At 36.9% G+C, this 19,402-nt stretch overlaps 2 protein-coding genes across 2 annotated transcripts in view; both read right to left on the bottom strand.

Annotated features, from left to right (window-relative positions):
- The window catches only part of LOC134747409 (neurobeachin-like), a 951,208-nt gene that overhangs the window by 731,221 nt on the left and 200,585 nt on the right, over positions 1–19,402 (bottom strand). The window lies entirely within an intron of this gene.
- Positions 16,984–19,402, bottom strand: part of LOC134747026 (uncharacterized) — a 426,043-nt gene continuing 423,624 nt past the window's right edge. Inside the window, exon 2 of the mRNA XM_063681576.1 lies at positions 16,984–16,993. The gene's annotated coding sequence lies outside the window, so the exon portion shown is untranslated. The remainder of the gene's footprint in view (positions 16,994–19,402) is intronic.

Here is a 19,402-nt window from a genome sequence, read left to right as displayed (position 1 = left end):
AAAGATAAACCCGAGAGAAGACAAACATTTTATTTGATAGGCCAAGTAGATACCTACATAATGTATATGTCGGCGGCAGATCGTAAAACCGGGCATATCGAGATATTCCTAGGCATATCATGAAACGCCGCCATTTTACGATCTGACTAGCGACTACCGGCCATATCGTTCAAACCTCAACGTTTGACGATTTGCCCGGCGACGTTTAGGCATATCAAATAAGTAGGGTGTGATATTCCTAGGCAGATCATGAAACGCCGGCATTTCATGATCTGCCTAGCGACCACTAGCCATATCGTGCAAACTTCAAGGTGTGATATTCCTAGGCAGATCATGAAACGCCGGCATTTCGTGATGTGACTAAGGTTAACCCAGGCATATCACGATATGCCTGGGATATGGCTAGTGGTCGCTAGGCAGATCACGAAATGCCGGCGTTTCATATTATTTTACGATGCGCCCGGTATGAAGCTAGGAATATCAACGAATGCAATTGTTATGATCGATTTGCCGCCTCTTTTATTAGGCAGATCGTGATATGCCTGGGTTATTCTTAGTCAGATCATGAAAGAGCGGCGTTTTATGATATGCCTAGGAATATCTCGATATGCCCGATTTTACGATCTGCCGCCGACATATACATATACATCAATTCATCAGCAGATAAAAACAAAGGCAAACTTTTTTTTTTAATCTTTATTAAAGAGCTTTATCGCTTAGCGATTATGTCGCTCCATATAGTCATCATACAATCACACTCACTTACGATTACTAACTTATTACGTCACACTGAAATGCCTCTCGATAATAATAGTTCTCTCAACCAGCATTAAGTTATATCACGAAGATACTGTTTCCTCCAGTTTCCTGTGTAAACATGGAATCTGTATCTGCCCATTTCCAGTGATCGTTAGCAACAACAACAACAACATCACAGTCGTGTCTCGTATACCTTGGATCTTATTTGTGAGCGTGCAAATTCACAAATAGAGATCGGAATAGATTGTGCAATACGTTTTCACTATGAGTAGTATAGTGTGTATGGTATGTGTAGTTAATAGCATAGAGTAACTTATACTAGAGCGGTACTGTCATAGTAAATTTTGTAACCACAGTAAATTCACTGCCATCTATCGACACACTTTAAAACTAAAAATTAAGATTTATAAAAATACGTTAAAATTTATTTAAATATAGATAAATGATTTTATTATTTGCATTAATTATTTTTATATGATTTTGACCCATGTTCTTTCACTGATATGCGTTAAAATTATAAATAACAAACGAAACCGTCAACGCCCTCTATACGAGAGTAGGCCAAAACTAGTGGCGCCATCTGATCGAGAATCAAATTTTCGTGATTTTCGAGGCACGTTTTTTCCTTAGACTGTATCCATCTATTACGGAGTTATATCTATCTTTGTTAATAGTAAAAGTATTCAGAATTAGAGTAAAGCGTCAGTTAAATATTCATTAATTAACATAGTGTTGTGTAGATTAAAATTGATTAATATTAATAAGTATAATAATACTGTCTAATTAATATTGGCAATATTTAAATGATTTAGTTTGCCGCCTTTATAGTATACAAAAGATAACTATTTTAAGTTGGAGACGTTTAAAGAAAACCCAATTGAAATGTGATTTTTAGGGTTCCATACCCAAAGGGTAAAAACGGGACCCTATTACTATGATTCCGCTGTCTGTCTATCTGTCCATCCGTCTGTCACCAGGCTGTATCTACCGTGATAGCTAGACAGTTGAAATTTTCACAGATGATGTATTTCTGTTGCCGCTATAACAACAAATACTAAAAACAGAATAAAATAAATATTTATGGGGCCATACAACAAACATCATTTTTTTGCCGTTTTTTGCGTAATGGTACGGAACCCTTCGTGCGCGAGTCTGACTCGCGCTTGGCCTTATTTTTTTTAACACCGACTGTTACAGCAAAGATAGATATAACTCCGTAATAGATGGATACAGTCTAAGGAAAAAACGTGCCTCGAAAATCAAGAAAATTTGATTCTCGTTCAGAGGGCGCTACTAGTTTTGGCCTACAGTCGTATAGATGGCGTTGACGGTTTCGTTTGTTATTTAACAATTTTAACGCATATCAGTGAAAGAACATGGGTCAAAATCATAAAAATAATTAATGCAAATAAAAAAAATCATTTATCTATATTTAAACACATTCTATCGTATTTTTATAAATCTTCAGTTTTAGTTTTAAAGTGTGTCGACAGATGGCAGTGAATTTACTGGGGTTACAAAATTTACTATGACAGTACCGCTCTAGTATCAGTTACTCTATGGTTACAGTAATGCGGCGTCCCTCGTCCTCTAAATATTGCATCAGATTTTTTAATTTGGCTATTAATTAATATATTAATATATATATAATATTAAAATGTTATCAGATTGAAACAAGATTGTGACAAACCGAACCTTGGAAACGTATTAGAATTGAATGAACAATTACAATGGCGGTCAGTCGATACACAATACTCGAGGGATGAATAGCTTGCATGCTCGATATTCACTGGACAACGTCTTCAAAGGAACAGCATTCGATACAACTGAGCAAATAACAAGAGGAACAATGAGATTACTTCAATGATCGGTTACTTTACTTACTTACTTCGCTGGCTCAGCGACCCGAAGTGGATCTTGGCCTCCGATACTAGGTTTCGCCATTCGTTCCTATCCTGTGCGATCCGACGCCACTCAGCCGCCTGCATGTCACATAGGTCCTTCTGGACCTCATCGATCCACCGGTACCTAGGCCTCCCAGTTGGTCGCCCCAGATAAGCTCTCTTGGCCGCACGATCCTCTCCCATCCTCTCCACGTGGCCGAGCCAGCGAAGCCGAGCAGCCTTGCTCTCGCCGATGATGTTGGGCTCGCCCACCAGTTCTTCCACCTCCAGGTTCTTCCTCACTCTCCAAGAGCCATCCTCCCGTCTTGTAGGTCACTTACCGGTCGATCCGGGGATCGGTTACTTTACTGTTTTGAAATAATTTTATCCATGTTACGAGTAACTGCTGATGATGGCATTATTAAGCCTATAGTGCTTTAGCTTTTCATATCGAAAAAAAGTTTTACCTAAATTCTACATGCTAGCCCTGCCACTGTCGGTGAAGTGACCCGATCTCTAATACATTTACATACATACATTTAAATACATTTTATAGGACATTCTTACACAATTGACTGTCCCACGGTAAGCCCAAGGAGGCTTGTGTTATGGGTACTCAGACAACGATATTTATTTATTTATTTATTTATTTATGTTAAGGAGAACCAACAGCTATACACTTACAATAAACAACAAGATTAAAACAGGAAGCCAATTACAGGAACTCACAGGTAGTAACAAAATATTCAATTTTAAACTAATGCTAACACTTACGCACACACACATGCGTACAAAAAAGAGAGAAAAAATAACATAAAATAAAAAACATACCAAATTGAAAATTAATGGCGATGGAAGCCTTACAATAATCCTAAGTTTTGAACACTTAGTTCATTAGCCCCTCTAGGGGCTTCTACTTATAGGTATACTTATTCAATAACAACAGAGGTCACATAGTTCCAGATAAAAAACACTCTAAAGTAAAATTGATCAGATTCAAATGAAGAATACATATTTAGTGACAAGGCGCCAATACACTAAGTTGATAAATTCCATGCATTTCATCGCGTAATGAAAACGAAACAAAAAAAAAAAGAAAAAAAGATTACATCTACGAGTAACATTACATTAATAGAAATGTCGCTCACATAAAACACCGCTCAACCAAACTATGCCTCACATTAGGAACTTTACAGTTGAATATATCGATATCAAGTTCTTTCGATAGCTCATTTAGCCTTCGACTCGCGCGAACCAGGAAGCTATTCTGTCTATATTTGGAGGATGCAGTCTTAACAGATATTGGGGGATGGTACCTTTTAGAGCGATAGGGGGTAATAAAAGAAAGTTTACTAAGTAGCTCGGAACAGTCAGTTACACCACTGGTGATGTTCAGGAGAAAGGTAATATCAGATATGTCACGTCTTTTTTGCAATGGGACTAGATGGTGTTTCTTACAAATACTTAAATAATTAGATGAGCTATAGGGATATTTCAGTTTAAAGCATAAATATTTTATAAATTTTTTTTGAACGCGTTCGATTCGGTCAACGTAAGTATTATAGCAGGGGTTCCAGACCTGTGACGCGTACTCCAGTTTACTCCGCACATATGCGCAATAAAGCACTTTCAGGGTTTTAGCTTGGGTGAAGTATATAGAATTATATGAAATATATATAATATATAAAGAAAACATCCATGATTCAGGAACAAATATCTGTGCTTATCACACAAATAAATGCCCTTACCGGGATTCGAACCCAGGACCATCGGCTTCACAGGCAGGGTCACTACCCACTAGGCCATACCGGTCGTCAACAAACACAATATAATATATAGTTATACATTCTGTTTTACGTGTCGAATTTATCTAGAGGCTAAATTCTAAAATATGCTTCAACTTTCAGTCTTTGAAATCCAGCTAGTTAACATCTTTAAAACAGGACTCCTTAAAGTGCTATTACTGTGCTACTTTATAATAGTTATGACATTAAATTACAAATTATTCAGTTTCGCAAAGGCTGTCCGTCAGAGCACCGTCTCCCAGGGCTTTAAGCCAGTTCGGCTAAGAGTTCGCAACTCGACCGTAACCGGATTACACGGGCCTGCTCTAATGCGCACACTTATATATTATTCACGTACACTTTGCAAATTGTTAAGCCTTTGAGTCTTAGGTATGATAAATATCTGGAGACAATCTTGAATTAGTAACACAGTAAGTCCTTTTAACGCTAAGGACGAATTATTGAGTGTCACCTTCAACGCCAGGAATGACTTCTCGCGTTATGGGCGTGCGTTAGCTGATGCGGGTGCACGGAGCGGGCGCACGCACGCGGATGCCATTGTACCCAACATTATGATGCCTCCTCTACACTATCGGTGATGATCGATGATATTATCATCGTCTATCATCGGCAAGATCATCGTGCAAGCATCCACACGATCGCCTGTAGTTGTTTATCAACGGGACCACCCGGCGATTCCCTTTAATGCGTGCCCAAAAAACCGACAACTCACGGGTCGCATCGCGATGATAGACGATGACTGGGTGAACTACCGAATATGCCCTCTACACTATCGTCACAGAATAAGTAACGGCCACGCACCGCCCCGCCCCGACTCGAATTACCTCACCTCGCGACAGCAGATTGACGGCCGTTTGCCGGCCGCTCAGTACTATTACGCATATACAGACGTGCCGTTCACACATAGAAACGCAAATTAATTTTGATGTATAGCGTGTCCGCCCTATGCTTTCGTGCCTTCCAGTCATCCTCTTTCATCCATCGCCGATAGAGTAGAGGAGCCATGAAGTATACCAATTTAATGGGCATTAAATACACCAAAAAGCTTGTAATTATTTAAGATGGGTACAGAAGGTATAAAGAATTATTATTACTACATTTGAAAGCTACTTAGTTCAGACAGTAAAGTGGATATTTTATTAGAAATCTTACTTTTCTTTTCAATATTTCTTCAACGAAAGAAAATGGAAGGCATTAAGACTAATTCAGCATTAGTCTCACAATAGGTTTACGATGTCGATGTAAGTTAGGATTTGCAGATGCGAGTCTCATTTCATTAAGATGCATTAAAGTTACTTTATCAAAGTGTTTAACTTGTAAAATCGCAATAAATGATCAGACTGTTTGTACCAGAGGTAGGTACTCCGGTACAAACAGTACCAGACTATATTTATTTTTTCTATTCCCAAATGAAGACATTTTCTACCTTACTTTAATCCACCTTTCCACAAATCTAACTCGTTAGATGTTGAAAAGTTGCGAACTAGGCCCAGATTTCGCTCGAACTCTCTCAACCCTGATAAAGTTAAACCGCGTTAATTCTTAAAGGATATAAACGCTTTCGTAAATAAGTTTTAATCCCCCAAAGTTTATAATGTAATTTGGTTTAAAATCACGCAGTAGCGACCAGCACTGTACAGGCCAATTCGAACGTACACTGATATCAGAATGACATTTATACCAATGTGGTATGTTGAGATGGTTTGGACACGTGGTAAGAATGAGTGAAAGAAGGCTAACAAAGAGAGTGTATAAGGGAGAGGTAGAAACGGGAGTTGGAAGGGGCAGACCTCGGCGGACTTTCTCTGATCAGATCGGGGAAATCCTGAAGAAAGGCCAGGTCAAGAGCACCTTAAACCGGCGAGCGTGTATGAGGAATGTTATGAAAGTGAAGGAAGCGAAAGAGGTATGTCAGGATCGTAGCAAGTGGAAATCCGTGGTCTCTGCCTACCCCTCCGGGATTTCGATTTAGGCGTGATTATATGTATGTGTATGTATGTATCTATACCAAATTCGTTTTTTATTTAGCACTAGCTTTATCTAGCAGCTAGGGTAAGTTTAGCGCCTGGAGAAAGTCTTATAGCAATCATTGAATTCGGGCATAATACAAATTACACACAAATTATCAGGCAACTCATTAATTATCTCAATTTCACCATGATTCCACCTCGCTTTTCACCCTCTTAAGAGATGATTTTTGGGATAAAAACTATCCTATGTCCTTTCCCGGAACTCAAACTATCTCTATGCTAAATTTCAACTAAATCGGTTCAGCAGTTTAAGCGTGAAGAGGTAACAGACAGACAGACACACTTTTGCATTTATAGTATTAGTATGGATAAGAAAAAGACTGCGCGATCTTGATGCGTCTCTTTATTGAAAACCACTATTGAAAAATAAGTCGCAGCAAATATGTAACTATATAATATACTAGCTTTTGCCCGCGACTTCGTCTGCGTGGACTTAGTAACAGCAGCTAAAGTAAGTATAGCGCCTGGAAAAAAATCTCATAGCAATTGAATTTGAGCATATTATGCACACAAATTAGCAGGCACTTCGTTAATTATCTCGATTCCACCCCGCTTTTTACTTTCTTAAGGGATGATTTTCGGGATAAAAACTATTCTATGTCCTTCTCAGGGACTCAACCTATCTCTATGCCAAATTTCATCAAAATCGATTCAGCGGTTTAAGCGTGAAGAGGGAACACACAGACAGAAAGACAGACAGACAGAGATTTATAATATTAGTATGGATTATATAGCATATATGTTAATTTACATTATTTTGGTTTAATAAGTAATAGTTACAATTGTTTTAAATGTGCTTTTTATAAAAAGACACGTACAGGTCGTGTTGTCCTTTCTAATGCTAAAATAAAGTATTACTGTACGGCTACCATCAGTTTGGCACTGACATAAACGCCATCGAGAACGTAATTTACTTTATATGCATCCCGCTCGTACTCGCATATTAGTGCGAGCGAGATGCATAGAAAGTAAATTACGTTCTCGATGGCGTTTATGTCAGTGCCAAACTGATGGTAGCCGTACTGATGTCATTCGCTCGTCCTTTACATTTTTACATAACTGGCGCGGGCGAGACGCATATAACAAATAAATTAAATAAAAATAAATAAAAATAAACATAATTCAAATATCATTCCGATAGCCTGTTAGTTTATAATATAATTTGGTTTAAAATCAGGCAGTAGCCAGCAGATAAATGAAGTGGCGTTAATGGGATCAAGCGTCGACTGAACGATGGACCCGTCCGTTCGAAGCGTAAATACATGTCTGTATTTAAACCGCGTTACCGAATCATGGTCATTAATACGTAATGGATTCCGTCCGCAAGACCGAAATGAGAAATTATTTCGAAATTTTAATTCTAATTTGAAATATAAAACATTGACCGGGATATAGACCGTGATCAATATAAGTCTAGTGAAACTAACCGTGAATCATTCAAAACTCTTATTTTGCTAGCTCTCGGAAGATATGCAAACTAAGAATATTAAAGCCTAAACACCAAGCCTTAATAAGAATGTTTAAAACTCCCACCATTATCTATTGGAAGATCAACACTACGGTGTATTGTTGCCCTTGTCCCATTCACTTGGGGTCGGCGCAGCATGTCTTTTTCTTCCATACATCTCTGTCACCCGTCATCTCATCATTCACTTGCGTTAGTTTCATATCATCTTTCACACAGTTCATCCACCTTTTCCTCGGTTTTCCTCTCCTCGTACTAACATTCGTGTCGTAATAACATTTTAGAATGCCATAGTAAAATGGCTTCACTACGATTGTTAGTACCAATCCTCTAGGCTTTTTTTATTCCATGGTCAAGATTAAGAGGCGATATTTTAGAATATGTAGATGCCTGGCAGACTGCAATAGCAAATTGATTTTTCGAGAACGATTTTTTTTCTCTATACCTACAGCAGAATTTTTGACCACTACACACATATGAAAGGGTAAGTCAGAGATTATTATCTTCTAAAATGAGTTTCACCAAGGATCCTTAAACCATCTTAACACATTGTAAACATATTTCTGAACCCATTATTTGTCCGAAGTAAATAACCTCAACAGAGCCAAAACAAGACTGTCTGGAAACCTTTTATGGTATTAAGTTACTGCACTTCGTTGTAATTTTAGCTTAACATTTCTTCGGAATTAATAGAAGAAAAATATCTAGTATAATTTACTTAAAGCAAAAATGATTAGTATTACATAATCTTGAAAAGATTTTTTATATTCGGATATATTTGATGCAGACCGAATCAGAAATATGTGATTCAACATTCTCCATATATGAGATTATTATTAGCTAGATGCCTTTGAGAATCCTCTGGAACCTTTTAACATATGTATTGGAATTCAGCAAAATGTAGCCTAATATAATTAGGTATTAGATTTCGTTATAAACTTACGTATATTTATTTTCACACTACCCGTTTTAACAGTTGAAAAAGATTGCTTTACTTAAAGTAACAAATGAATGAAATGAATGAATGATTGAATGATGAAGGCGCCGATTGATAATTTAATCCCCTTATATTATAAGTGCGAAAATAACGCTGTCGATCTCTCTGTCTGTTACCTCTTTAGGCTTAAACCGCTGAACCGATTTAGATGAAATTAAGTATGGAGTTAGTTTGAAACCCGGGGAAGGACATAAGAAATTTTTTATCAATCATCAACATCTTTCAACGCAAAATAAGTGGCATGCAGAAGCTAGTAGTTTTATATAGGTAACGTATCAGTGATGGGGCGTGCATAGAACTGTTACCATTGGCGTGCCCAATATTCAGATATTAGAGCTATTTTCTTTGAGCTCATTAAGAAAAGCTAAGTTAGCCGGCTTGCCTATGATATAGGGGGTCCCCAGTTTCCCATATAACATTCAAAAGTCGGTTTTTCACATACATTTTGTATGGACAGTCAGAAAACTGACCATTTTTCGGTTACTATTTTTTTTTTTATAATTATTTTTTTAATCAACAGCCAGTGAGTTGAAATAACATAAAAGTTGTGTTTTCGAAAAAAGTTAACGGTAAGTACATTTTTTTGTGTAAATGCCCTTAAACTAATGTTAAAAAGTTCGAGTCTAAGGGAAGTTGTATATTTAAAATATAATTTAATTTGTATAAAGTTCAAATAGGTACGGATGTTAAGCTGTTTCCACTGCGTTCAAACAGATGAAGTCAAATTATTTCAATTATTCTGCCTGTCTTTAATGCAGGTTACCCTCTTTTACTTTGTCTCATTCCTTTGAGCGACGTACATTGATTGATGTAGGTACTATTTAGGGTACAGACGCGCGATCGTTAAAATCTAGAATGTCTTTCACAAGCCCAATTTAGTACAAAGATAAATACAGACCCAATTGATGAAATAGGTTATCTCATAAGGCGGGATCAGTAAGACAGGGAGGCAAGGTAGGCAAGGTTAGGGTTGCTATACCTCAGGATTTCCCCTTACATGTCAGGTTTTTTGGTTCAAGATTGCGGGGGGAATTGGCAAGTGTGAGGGTTTTTTCAGAAAGCTCAAATAACCACTAGTGAATTAATTTGCTACGAGTACAGCATAATGGTGGCGAGTTAAGGGGCTAGTAAGCCCCCGCTATCATACTTTTATACTGATATGATACGGAGGTTCAATGAAAGATGGCAATATTAAGAGGCAATTTTAGGAGCAATTATTTTTATTATTACAGCTTTATTTATTTCAGCGAAATTTTTACTATTTTCAATGTAGTGTTTTATTGGCAAGTATATTGACGTATCCATTTCACTGATACTCTATTGGGTTAAAAGCCTCCTCGAGTCACGTCCATTTCTCTCTATCTGTAGCTAGTTTCATCCAATTTTTTCCTGTTTTTTCAACAATTTGAACTATACCAATTTTTTTTTACATGCAGATACGTCAGCATTGGTTAAGAGCAACGTACGGATTGAGGAGGTTGCGGGTTCAAGTCCTGCCGGAAGCGTAACTTTTTCCATTTTTTCCTAAATTTGAACTATGTCATCTGACCAGCGTTTTTGTGGTCTTCCATGATTTCTTTTACCTTGTGGTGCTGTCCATTCAGTCGTTACTTTTGTCCGTATATCTTGACACATGGCCAGCCCATTGCCATTTTAGACGCAGTAGCAATTACCGTCCAGGAATTATCAGGATTTTTAAACTGATATTCGGACTTTTGTCAGAATATTTTTTTTTTTTCATATGGCAACCCTAGAAAGGTAGTCCCACCAGGTATCGGCAATCACTAACGCTACGCGGGCCGCATCCTAATGCGGCGAATGAAAACGAATCGACCCTCCCCTATACCCTCGTACACGACTACCAGAATTGTTATTGTATTGCCATGAATGCTTGTGTTCCGGCAACTTTTTGCCGGAATTAGATTCTGCGGGGCACGTGGGCCTACTTGTATTGGCTGAATTTACAGATTATTCCAAATCAGAAACGTGATCGGCGCAATAATATACGTAATGTAGAATGATGTCGGCATGTCAATGGCAGGATATACCTAAAAGAGAATACTAACGAAATTCAGGCTTGACTTTGATCAGAAAGCATGAAATTGCCGGCCGCTGCGTTTGACCGCGAATCATTTTTGCCGTCCCGTCCTTTTGAATTGTTATGTAGTAAAACAAACATGTAAATATACTGGTTTATTGAGCCCGTCGCGTTTTTCTCGTCATTGTTCGAGGCACAAAGGGCCGAAAATGGGACGCTTATTACTGTTAATTAATGGTCCTGGCGATATTGTCTATGGATTCATTTAGATAAGAGATTCAACATTGAATTGTTAGGCGCTGATTTTATTAAGTACATTTACTAAGAGAAGCACAAAACACATTTTGATGTAGCATTTTAAATGCTGCGATTGGCATTTGTTTTGTGTCATTTTAGACTTAGGTCGTACAAAAATAGATATAGTTAGGGAGAGTCGTGGAGACTGGCTAAAGGAGGATTGAAAATATTTATAAAAAAAATTAGGTTTCTAAAAAAAATAGGTTCGTTTAATCGTCAATAATTGCTCTCTTATACCTATTAATAATATTTAACTTTGTCATCATTTTATTGTGGCTCTTTAAGTCGAAAGATGGTTAAATCCTTTTTGGTATCAAATCCGCCATTTGTACATTTTTCTTTGTTTGTACAATAAAGTTTAAATCAATAAATAATATATTACGACGTTTTTAAAGTTCCTCGACTCCCCATGTTATTTTCGTATACACGTAGAGTCATTACGGAACACTTATAACATTTTAACAAATGTTATTAGTAACAACTAACTGCAATAACTTGCACCAAAAGTTTAATAAAATACTACAAAGTAATGTTTAAACTAAGTACAGATTCACTACATTTGTGATCTCTTGCAGACACAACTACAGCCGCGATTAATTGCACAAATTAATTTAGAATAATATTTATTATCGACTTCGCTACCAAATACACATACGAGTATGAAACAAACATGTAATAACTCAGCACGAGCCTACCGCGTCATAAATATTTTTTCCACCCTCGGCGCGAAACTACTAAATGTTTGTAGGGGCTAATTAATCCCACTACAGGGACTGTTCCTATACTAAATGATCTCATCTTGAACTCATTATATAACATCTCGCTCGTACTTATTTATTGGCGAGAGCGAGATGCCCTGCGAGTTTTGTGAATACACTGATAAGAGGGCATTCAAGTATTACGTAATAAGCACTAAAGGGCGTGTCTTTGCTTTACTTATTTTGGATGACATTATGGGCATGGGGGATACTCTGCTCAGCACTGCATTACGTCAGAAATATGTTTTTTACCTTATTCTTTTTTTTTTACAAAGTTTTGTCATTAAACATAATAAAACACATATGACCAACCCATACAAACATATATATTCACTTCAGGCTGGCTCTATTTCGCATAGTAGGGTCTGCCATCGAGTAGCTTAAATCTAAAAAAATTGAAATTTGACATAATCCTTCGCGCCAATAAATAGGGGGCTTCTGTGCTGCCATCTACAGTTCATGCACGCTACGTATTTCTGAGCATACAGGTTGTAAAATACATGCAGGCACCATTGTTTATGTAGGCATATTGCAAGAATATCTACTTTATACTTAATATTAAATCACATTTAAAATCGGGTTTATCGCGAATTTATTTTGTTACATTTACTTTTCCGACGTTTCGACACAGGTTTCTGGTCGTGGTCGCGCGGCTAACTGATGTACCAGCAAAATGTTAAAACAGAGATTTGTGTGACTACCCGACGAAAACTGTATAAAGTCTGGGGTAGACATCACATTTTCAAACCACCCACTACACATAATTGTTAATTATTGTCAATAGTCCGACACGGAACACTCACAACATCCGCGCACACATCCGAAGATAGATCCCTTGGCTTTAACTTTTGGATCACTGATGGTCTCCAGGTTGATCGCGATAGATCCGATTTTAAATGTGATTAATTATGTGTTCAAAACGTTATAATATACGTAATACTTGAACAGCCCCTAGATAATAGTACCACGTACTAGCTATTTTATACTATTTCGTTATGCAACACCAGGCAAACAGTAGTAACGAGAACATCATTTATTTGCGCTGCGAGATTACATTGGGCGAAAATAAGCGCGGTGATGTAGTGAAATTAAAATTTCAGATGCACTATGCGTTGCCAAAGGAGTTTCCAAGCATTTTTGCGACAAATATTCTTAATGGGAATAGGCTACGGACGATCATCGCGAAACTAAGGGTTTCGTGTTGTAACCGGTAAAGTGCAAGTCGGACTCTTCCACCGAGGGTTTCGTACAGTCGCCATCAGATATATCAGAGCGCCCGAAGTGCTCAAAATATCTGAACACGCACTCTAACGCCTTGACAATAGAGGCGTGTTCAGATATTTGTGAGCACCTCGGGCGCTCCGATATATCTGATGGCGACTGTACAAATTGAACTTTTTTTTTACTTTTACTAGTTTTCAGATTTTTCCCAGTATTTGTAGTGTAAGACGATAGTACTTGCGAAATTTCATAGTTCTAGGTCAACGAACATACCCCATAAATTTTGATACCCTTAAGTCTCGAAATTTGCTTTTTTTGTGGCATAAACGGCCGTATCTTTTTTTCATGTTAACTTAGAAGTTTGATGTTTTCACAGCTTCAAGGGACTGTAGACCTGAGTATATGGTTTTAATTTCAACTCGACACCTCCACGCGTTCCCGACATAAAGGGTCTTGACAGACAGACGGACGGACAACAAAGTGCTCTTATACGGGTTACGTTTTTTTCTATTTGAGGTACGGAACCCTAAAAAGACTAATGAAGCGTTATAAACACGAGCGTTAGGAAAACATCACCTTCCCTTGTTGATCACTGGAAAAAAACTTCCAATAAAGCTACAAATTTCCCACCAGAAAAACCTGCAGCTATATAAATTGCGAGTTTTCCCTCAGTAGGATTAGGTGCATTTGCACCGGAACTCGCTGTAGGCGACGGGACAGCTTAATTACGCCGGAACATCCGGCGCTCATTAAAATACCAATTTTACGAAAACATTCGGACTTTCGGACTCGCTACGTCGCAGTAAACAGTGACGCTGCAGTAGGTTGAAGCATTCCATGAAATTGTCTACCGTTATTTCGTACCAAAGTAAATTTTCTGTAGATTTGCATGTACAGGAGTTTCTTTTTCTCTGACAAACGGTCAACAATATAACAGTTTTGAATGATTCACGGTTAATTTCACTAGACTGGGATATGGACCGTGAATGGGGACACAAAAACCAAGCGCCTCATCGCGTTGAGTATGCATGTTGTATTGTTGTTGAGTGAGCATTATGTGAGCTGAGGGCCTACTGCGAACCACGTTCGACGTGTTGCCTCCCTGTCACACTTACGTACGAATTTACAACTGCGACAGAGAGGCAGGCCTCTGCTCACATAATATATCACGAGAATTGATCGTGGAATGCGACCTTCGAGAAGATAAGCTGGACAGCCAGACGAAATATTTTTTTCACCTCAGCAGCTCGAACAAGCCTACTTTCCTCACTCCAGGGAGTGAAACAAAGTAGTTTTTTAATTTAGTGAAGGCCATGAACATGCCACTTCATACTTCTATTACAAATTCGTTTTTTTTTGTTTTTATTATTCTGTGTAATTCGAAATACATTTTAACCTTTAATATGTTCTCACTACTGAGGTGAAAAATTATATGTGCAACACGAGAGCAAAGTTATTTTACATCTCGTGTTTTTGAGTCCCTCGCTACACTCAAGATTCTAACTTAGAATCTTTCGCTTTCTCGGGATTCAAAATAAACACTCGCAAGAAAAACCAACTTTCCTCTCTTGTTGCACAAAATGTTGCTAGGTTTACATTCTAATACCACTTATGTTCTCGGTGAGATATGCTTAAGGAAACAACATAATCTATAATAGTTATGTATATTCTGTCTATATTGTTCTTCACTTGTATACTTCTGTTTTATCTCCTTGTAATAAATAAAAAAAATAACTATTGTTAATAGGCAACGTCAGTAGTTAGGTACTATAGATAGAGCCAATTAGTGGATTGCCAGCGCCATATTTAATTGCAGGTCTCGTTAAATTATTTCAGCTTGTATTCGCACTGTTTGTACAAGGGACAGTATGGACCTATTGGACCTGCGCAAAAGTTTTTCCGAACGACGGACGTCAACTTATCCACGGGTATTCGCAAGTTGTTATGCGAGCCATGATTAGAACTATATTATTTTATTTTGATAGGTACAATAACATAATGCAGGCAAACGCAATCTTGTTGGCTTTGCTAAGAGCGCTTTCACATAGTCCGATCTGACATTGGACATCGGATAATTCTTAGGGAATAACAGCTGCTAAAGAGTGCAAATGACATCTTTTTATTTTTACAATTACGCTTTCTTTTAAAATTTATTGTACAAAAAGGATTTTTTTTATATTTTTCGTGTCGTGACATCCGATATCGGATCGGAAAATGTAAATAAATAAGTTCTTACCTATCCATGCTCCAATGTACAGGCAGCATCAACAGAATTAGCTGTGATTACGAGTAACCTAAGCGTTAACATTGCCTGCCACACTGTAATAATCTAATAACTTTATAAAAGAAGATACTCGTATTGTCAAACAATTAAAGATTTGAATATATATTTAATATATTTTGTACATTTAATTAAATTTCAATACTCGGCGCCAAAATTAGATAACGAAATTGAATTTCCGTATTTCCGAGCTTGTGCTCCCTCAAAACAAAGAGTTAATTCTACGTCGGAGACGTTAAATAAATCGTTTATCTTTAACCACTTTAAACACGCAAAATACGTTTCGCTAACATAAATAAAATCCGGCTCAGCGGGAATTCCGCGAATCCCTCGCGAGACTGTATTATTTTATCATCGGGCCTTGTTATTCTTTATTACGGCCCACTATGTCGCTTACCTCCGGCGATATTAATATTGACGTCTTTCAGCCCGTCTAAGACAAACCATTCTCTTCCTTATATCGATTGGCTATGGTTGCAAATATAATGTGAAGTACCCTTGTTTATCGAGGCATACTTGTTCTCGAAGTATCGGTTGTGTGTTGAGTTACTTCAGTGTTTGAGGGCGGCCATGTTTTAAACATGTCTCTTGTAGATTGAATGAAGTAGCAGTTTGGTGATTGAAATTGAAAGCTAAGTGTATGATTTAATGATGGGGGATCATTAATTATTACATTCAATAATACATTAAACACTTTTCGTAGTTCATTTTAATGTTAAATGAAAGAACAATTCAAAATTTTCAATTAGCATATACATATTGCGTTCGTAAATGATATACAAAATAGTAAAGCTCTTGGTCTAAAATTTAGCCCACCACGCATAAATACGTAACAGTTATTGGAAAACTATATGGTATGATATATTCATATTTATTTATTGTATCCATGGTACACAGGTGTTACACATATAATAGTTTCACATGGGCCCTGGTAGGGCAAGGCAATTATCTTAAATCTAAAGATTAATTTATATATGTACAATATATTTGACAGTGTCTTATTTAACTTTTAATAATTTCATAGTTGTATTATATAATAAGGTATATAGTTATTTCTAAAGTCCATAACTGATTTTATTTTACCAAAATTTATAAAATTAAAATTAAATATACAATAATAATATACATGCTTAAAACGATTGTAAGTTGATGTCAAAAATATCGATACCTATATAATGTCAATTTCAAGCTTAAATTAAAAATTGTAAAATGAGACATGTCCAATAAATACACTAAACTACAAAAGAATTACATTTCATCTTCCAAAAAATCTTTAAGCCTATAATAACACTTATTAATTAAAAAGTCCTTTAACTGCTTATTGAATAGCGTTTCTGATGTCTGCAATTTAATGTCGTCGCTGATTTTATTATAAATTTTGATGGCCATCATGTTTGGGCTTGATTTATGTAGCTTTAGTACAGAACTTGTCGGTGGCGCCAGGTTATTCTTAAATCTACTTTCAAAACGTCGAGGACAGTCGGCAATTTTTGGAAAGAATTCCGGGTGTTTCCTGACAAATTTGCAGATTTCTAAAATGTACATTGATGTTAATGTCAAAATTTTGTATTTAATAAAGTAGGGTCTACATTCGTCGGAGTCTGTAGTGTTGGCGAGTATTCGTATGCATTTTTTTTGAAGGACAAATAGATCATTTATGTCAGTACTGTTTCCCCATAGAATTATCCCGTAGCTGAGCCATGAGGAAGCATAGGCGTAGTAGGCAGTCAAAGCGCATTGAAAGTTGGTAGATTTTTTTAATTCTCTAATTACATATATAAAGCTGGACATTTTGTTTTTTATTTTATTTAGATGTGATTTCCAGTTGATGTGAGAATCTATGTCTATTCCAAGGAGGGTAAAAGCGTCTACACATTCTAGGGTTTGTCCGTTAAATGATAGATTTATATCTAATGCCTGTTTTTGGTAAGGCCTAAATTGTATGATTTTAGTTTTTGCAAAATTTTTCTCTAAATTGTGGTCAGTGAGCCAGTCTGTAAGTTTGGTCAATATGTTATATATGTCGCTTTGAATATTTTGATCATTTTTGCATGACATTAAAACAGAGATATCATCCGCAAAAAGTACGCACAAGTCATTCAAGATCATTGGCAGATTGTTTATATAAATTAAAAATAATAAACAGCCGATGCAGCTTCCTTGCGGAATTGAGTGTTCGACTGCTCGTACCTCCGATCTTACGTAGTTAATCATGCCTGTTTTGTTATCATTGTGTTGTATCTCAACGTATTGTTTCCGGTTATCTAGGTATGATGTAAGCCATTTATGCGCGGTACCTCTAATTCCTATTTCATGTAGTTTGTCAAGCAGTATTTTATATTGCACCCTATCATAAGCCTTCGACATATCTAAAAGAATACCAATTGCATACTTTTTTTCGTTAAAAATATTGTATACGTCCTGCATATATTTATAGACGGCAAGTACAGTAGATCGGTTCCGTCGAAAACCGTTCTGACTTTCGTTATAGATGTTGTACTTTTCGCAAAATGAATTTAGGCGTTTACACATGGCCAATTCAAAGATTTTGGAGGATGTAGGTAATAAAGCGATCGGCCGGTAGTTGTTAGGATCGGTTTTTGGGCCCTTTTTATGGATTGGTTTTATAATGGATGTTGATATATAAATGATATATATAAAACTATATGATACCCATGTCATAAACTGATCTGAACTTCTCTAGGCAAATCAGCAGGCATTGAAATCCTCAAAAATAGTTGCATTGCGTTTAAAAATGTAAGTAGATCAAATATTGCCGTGTGGACTTAGCTTACATGAAAATAATACAAATTATATTGGTGGGAAAATGCAATACGGAGTATGAATGTCGTACAGTTAGGTGCCTACTGTTATAGGTACATAGGTAAGGTAACAACAAGTGCTTCCTTAAACCTCAGTTACAAACATTTCTTTAAACTGATATTCTTAGTGCTCCGCGGCCATTTGAAATTGAAAGATAATTACGTTATAATTATTTAAAAGTACCGTTTTCAACCTTTGAATCCACTTCCAACTTAGGCCTATAAAACAGAAGTTATTCAAATTTCGATGGTTCCGAAATGGATCGGATAAATAAATTATCCGCGCAATTAAACGGTAAGGAGTTAGAGTAGTGGAGGGCACTGGGCGCGAGGGCCCTTAAGGGCGCGTTTGTTTAGCTGGACCTCTTCAGAGGCCTCCTAGTGTTGCCATAATTATGGAAACATATGTAGTTCTAAGAATTTTGAGGTTTGAATATAGAAATAAACAAGGTCTTAAATAGAGTTAGGAAAGGGGTGCCTATTAAGAGACTAGTTCATACGAAGCCATATATGGCAGTTATAAAATGCAACTATTGACAGTTATTAAAGTTCAAATTTAAACAAATAATTTTATATAACATGCACTAGAGGGTTAAGACTTAAGGACCATCGAAAAAGAAAGAGATAACAAGTTTGGACACCTGTTACGAAACGATGAATTCATCAAGACCATAGACGGGAGAGTAGATGAAAAAGAAAGAGATAACATGTTTGGACACCTGTTACGAAACGATGAATTTATCAAGACCATAGAAGGAAGAGTATATAGATGGAAAAAGGAAGAGGGAAGCCAAGAAGGGCATATATGATTCAAGAGAAGAAGAAAGTGAACGTTGTGTCGTATTCAGGCTGTAAAGGAAAATGCTAAGAAAAAAGCTCATGGAGCTTGCTCCACCGACAACAGCACAGCTTTTAGTTTATGGTGATGATATAGATGTAAAATCATCACAAATCTATAAAGATCCACGAAAATGTAGTGCATTTTTATGCGATATGTAGCAAAAAATCCACCAAAACTTGAAGTTTGTGATTTAGATACCTACCAA

Source organism: Cydia strobilella, chromosome 14 (genome assembly GCF_947568885.1).
Source record: "Cydia strobilella chromosome 14, ilCydStro3.1, whole genome shotgun sequence".
Lineage (NCBI taxonomy): Eukaryota > Metazoa > Arthropoda > Insecta > Lepidoptera > Tortricidae > Cydia > Cydia strobilella.
Note: the sequence above shows the minus strand (reverse complement) of the source record. Positions and strands in the feature narration are given on the sequence as shown.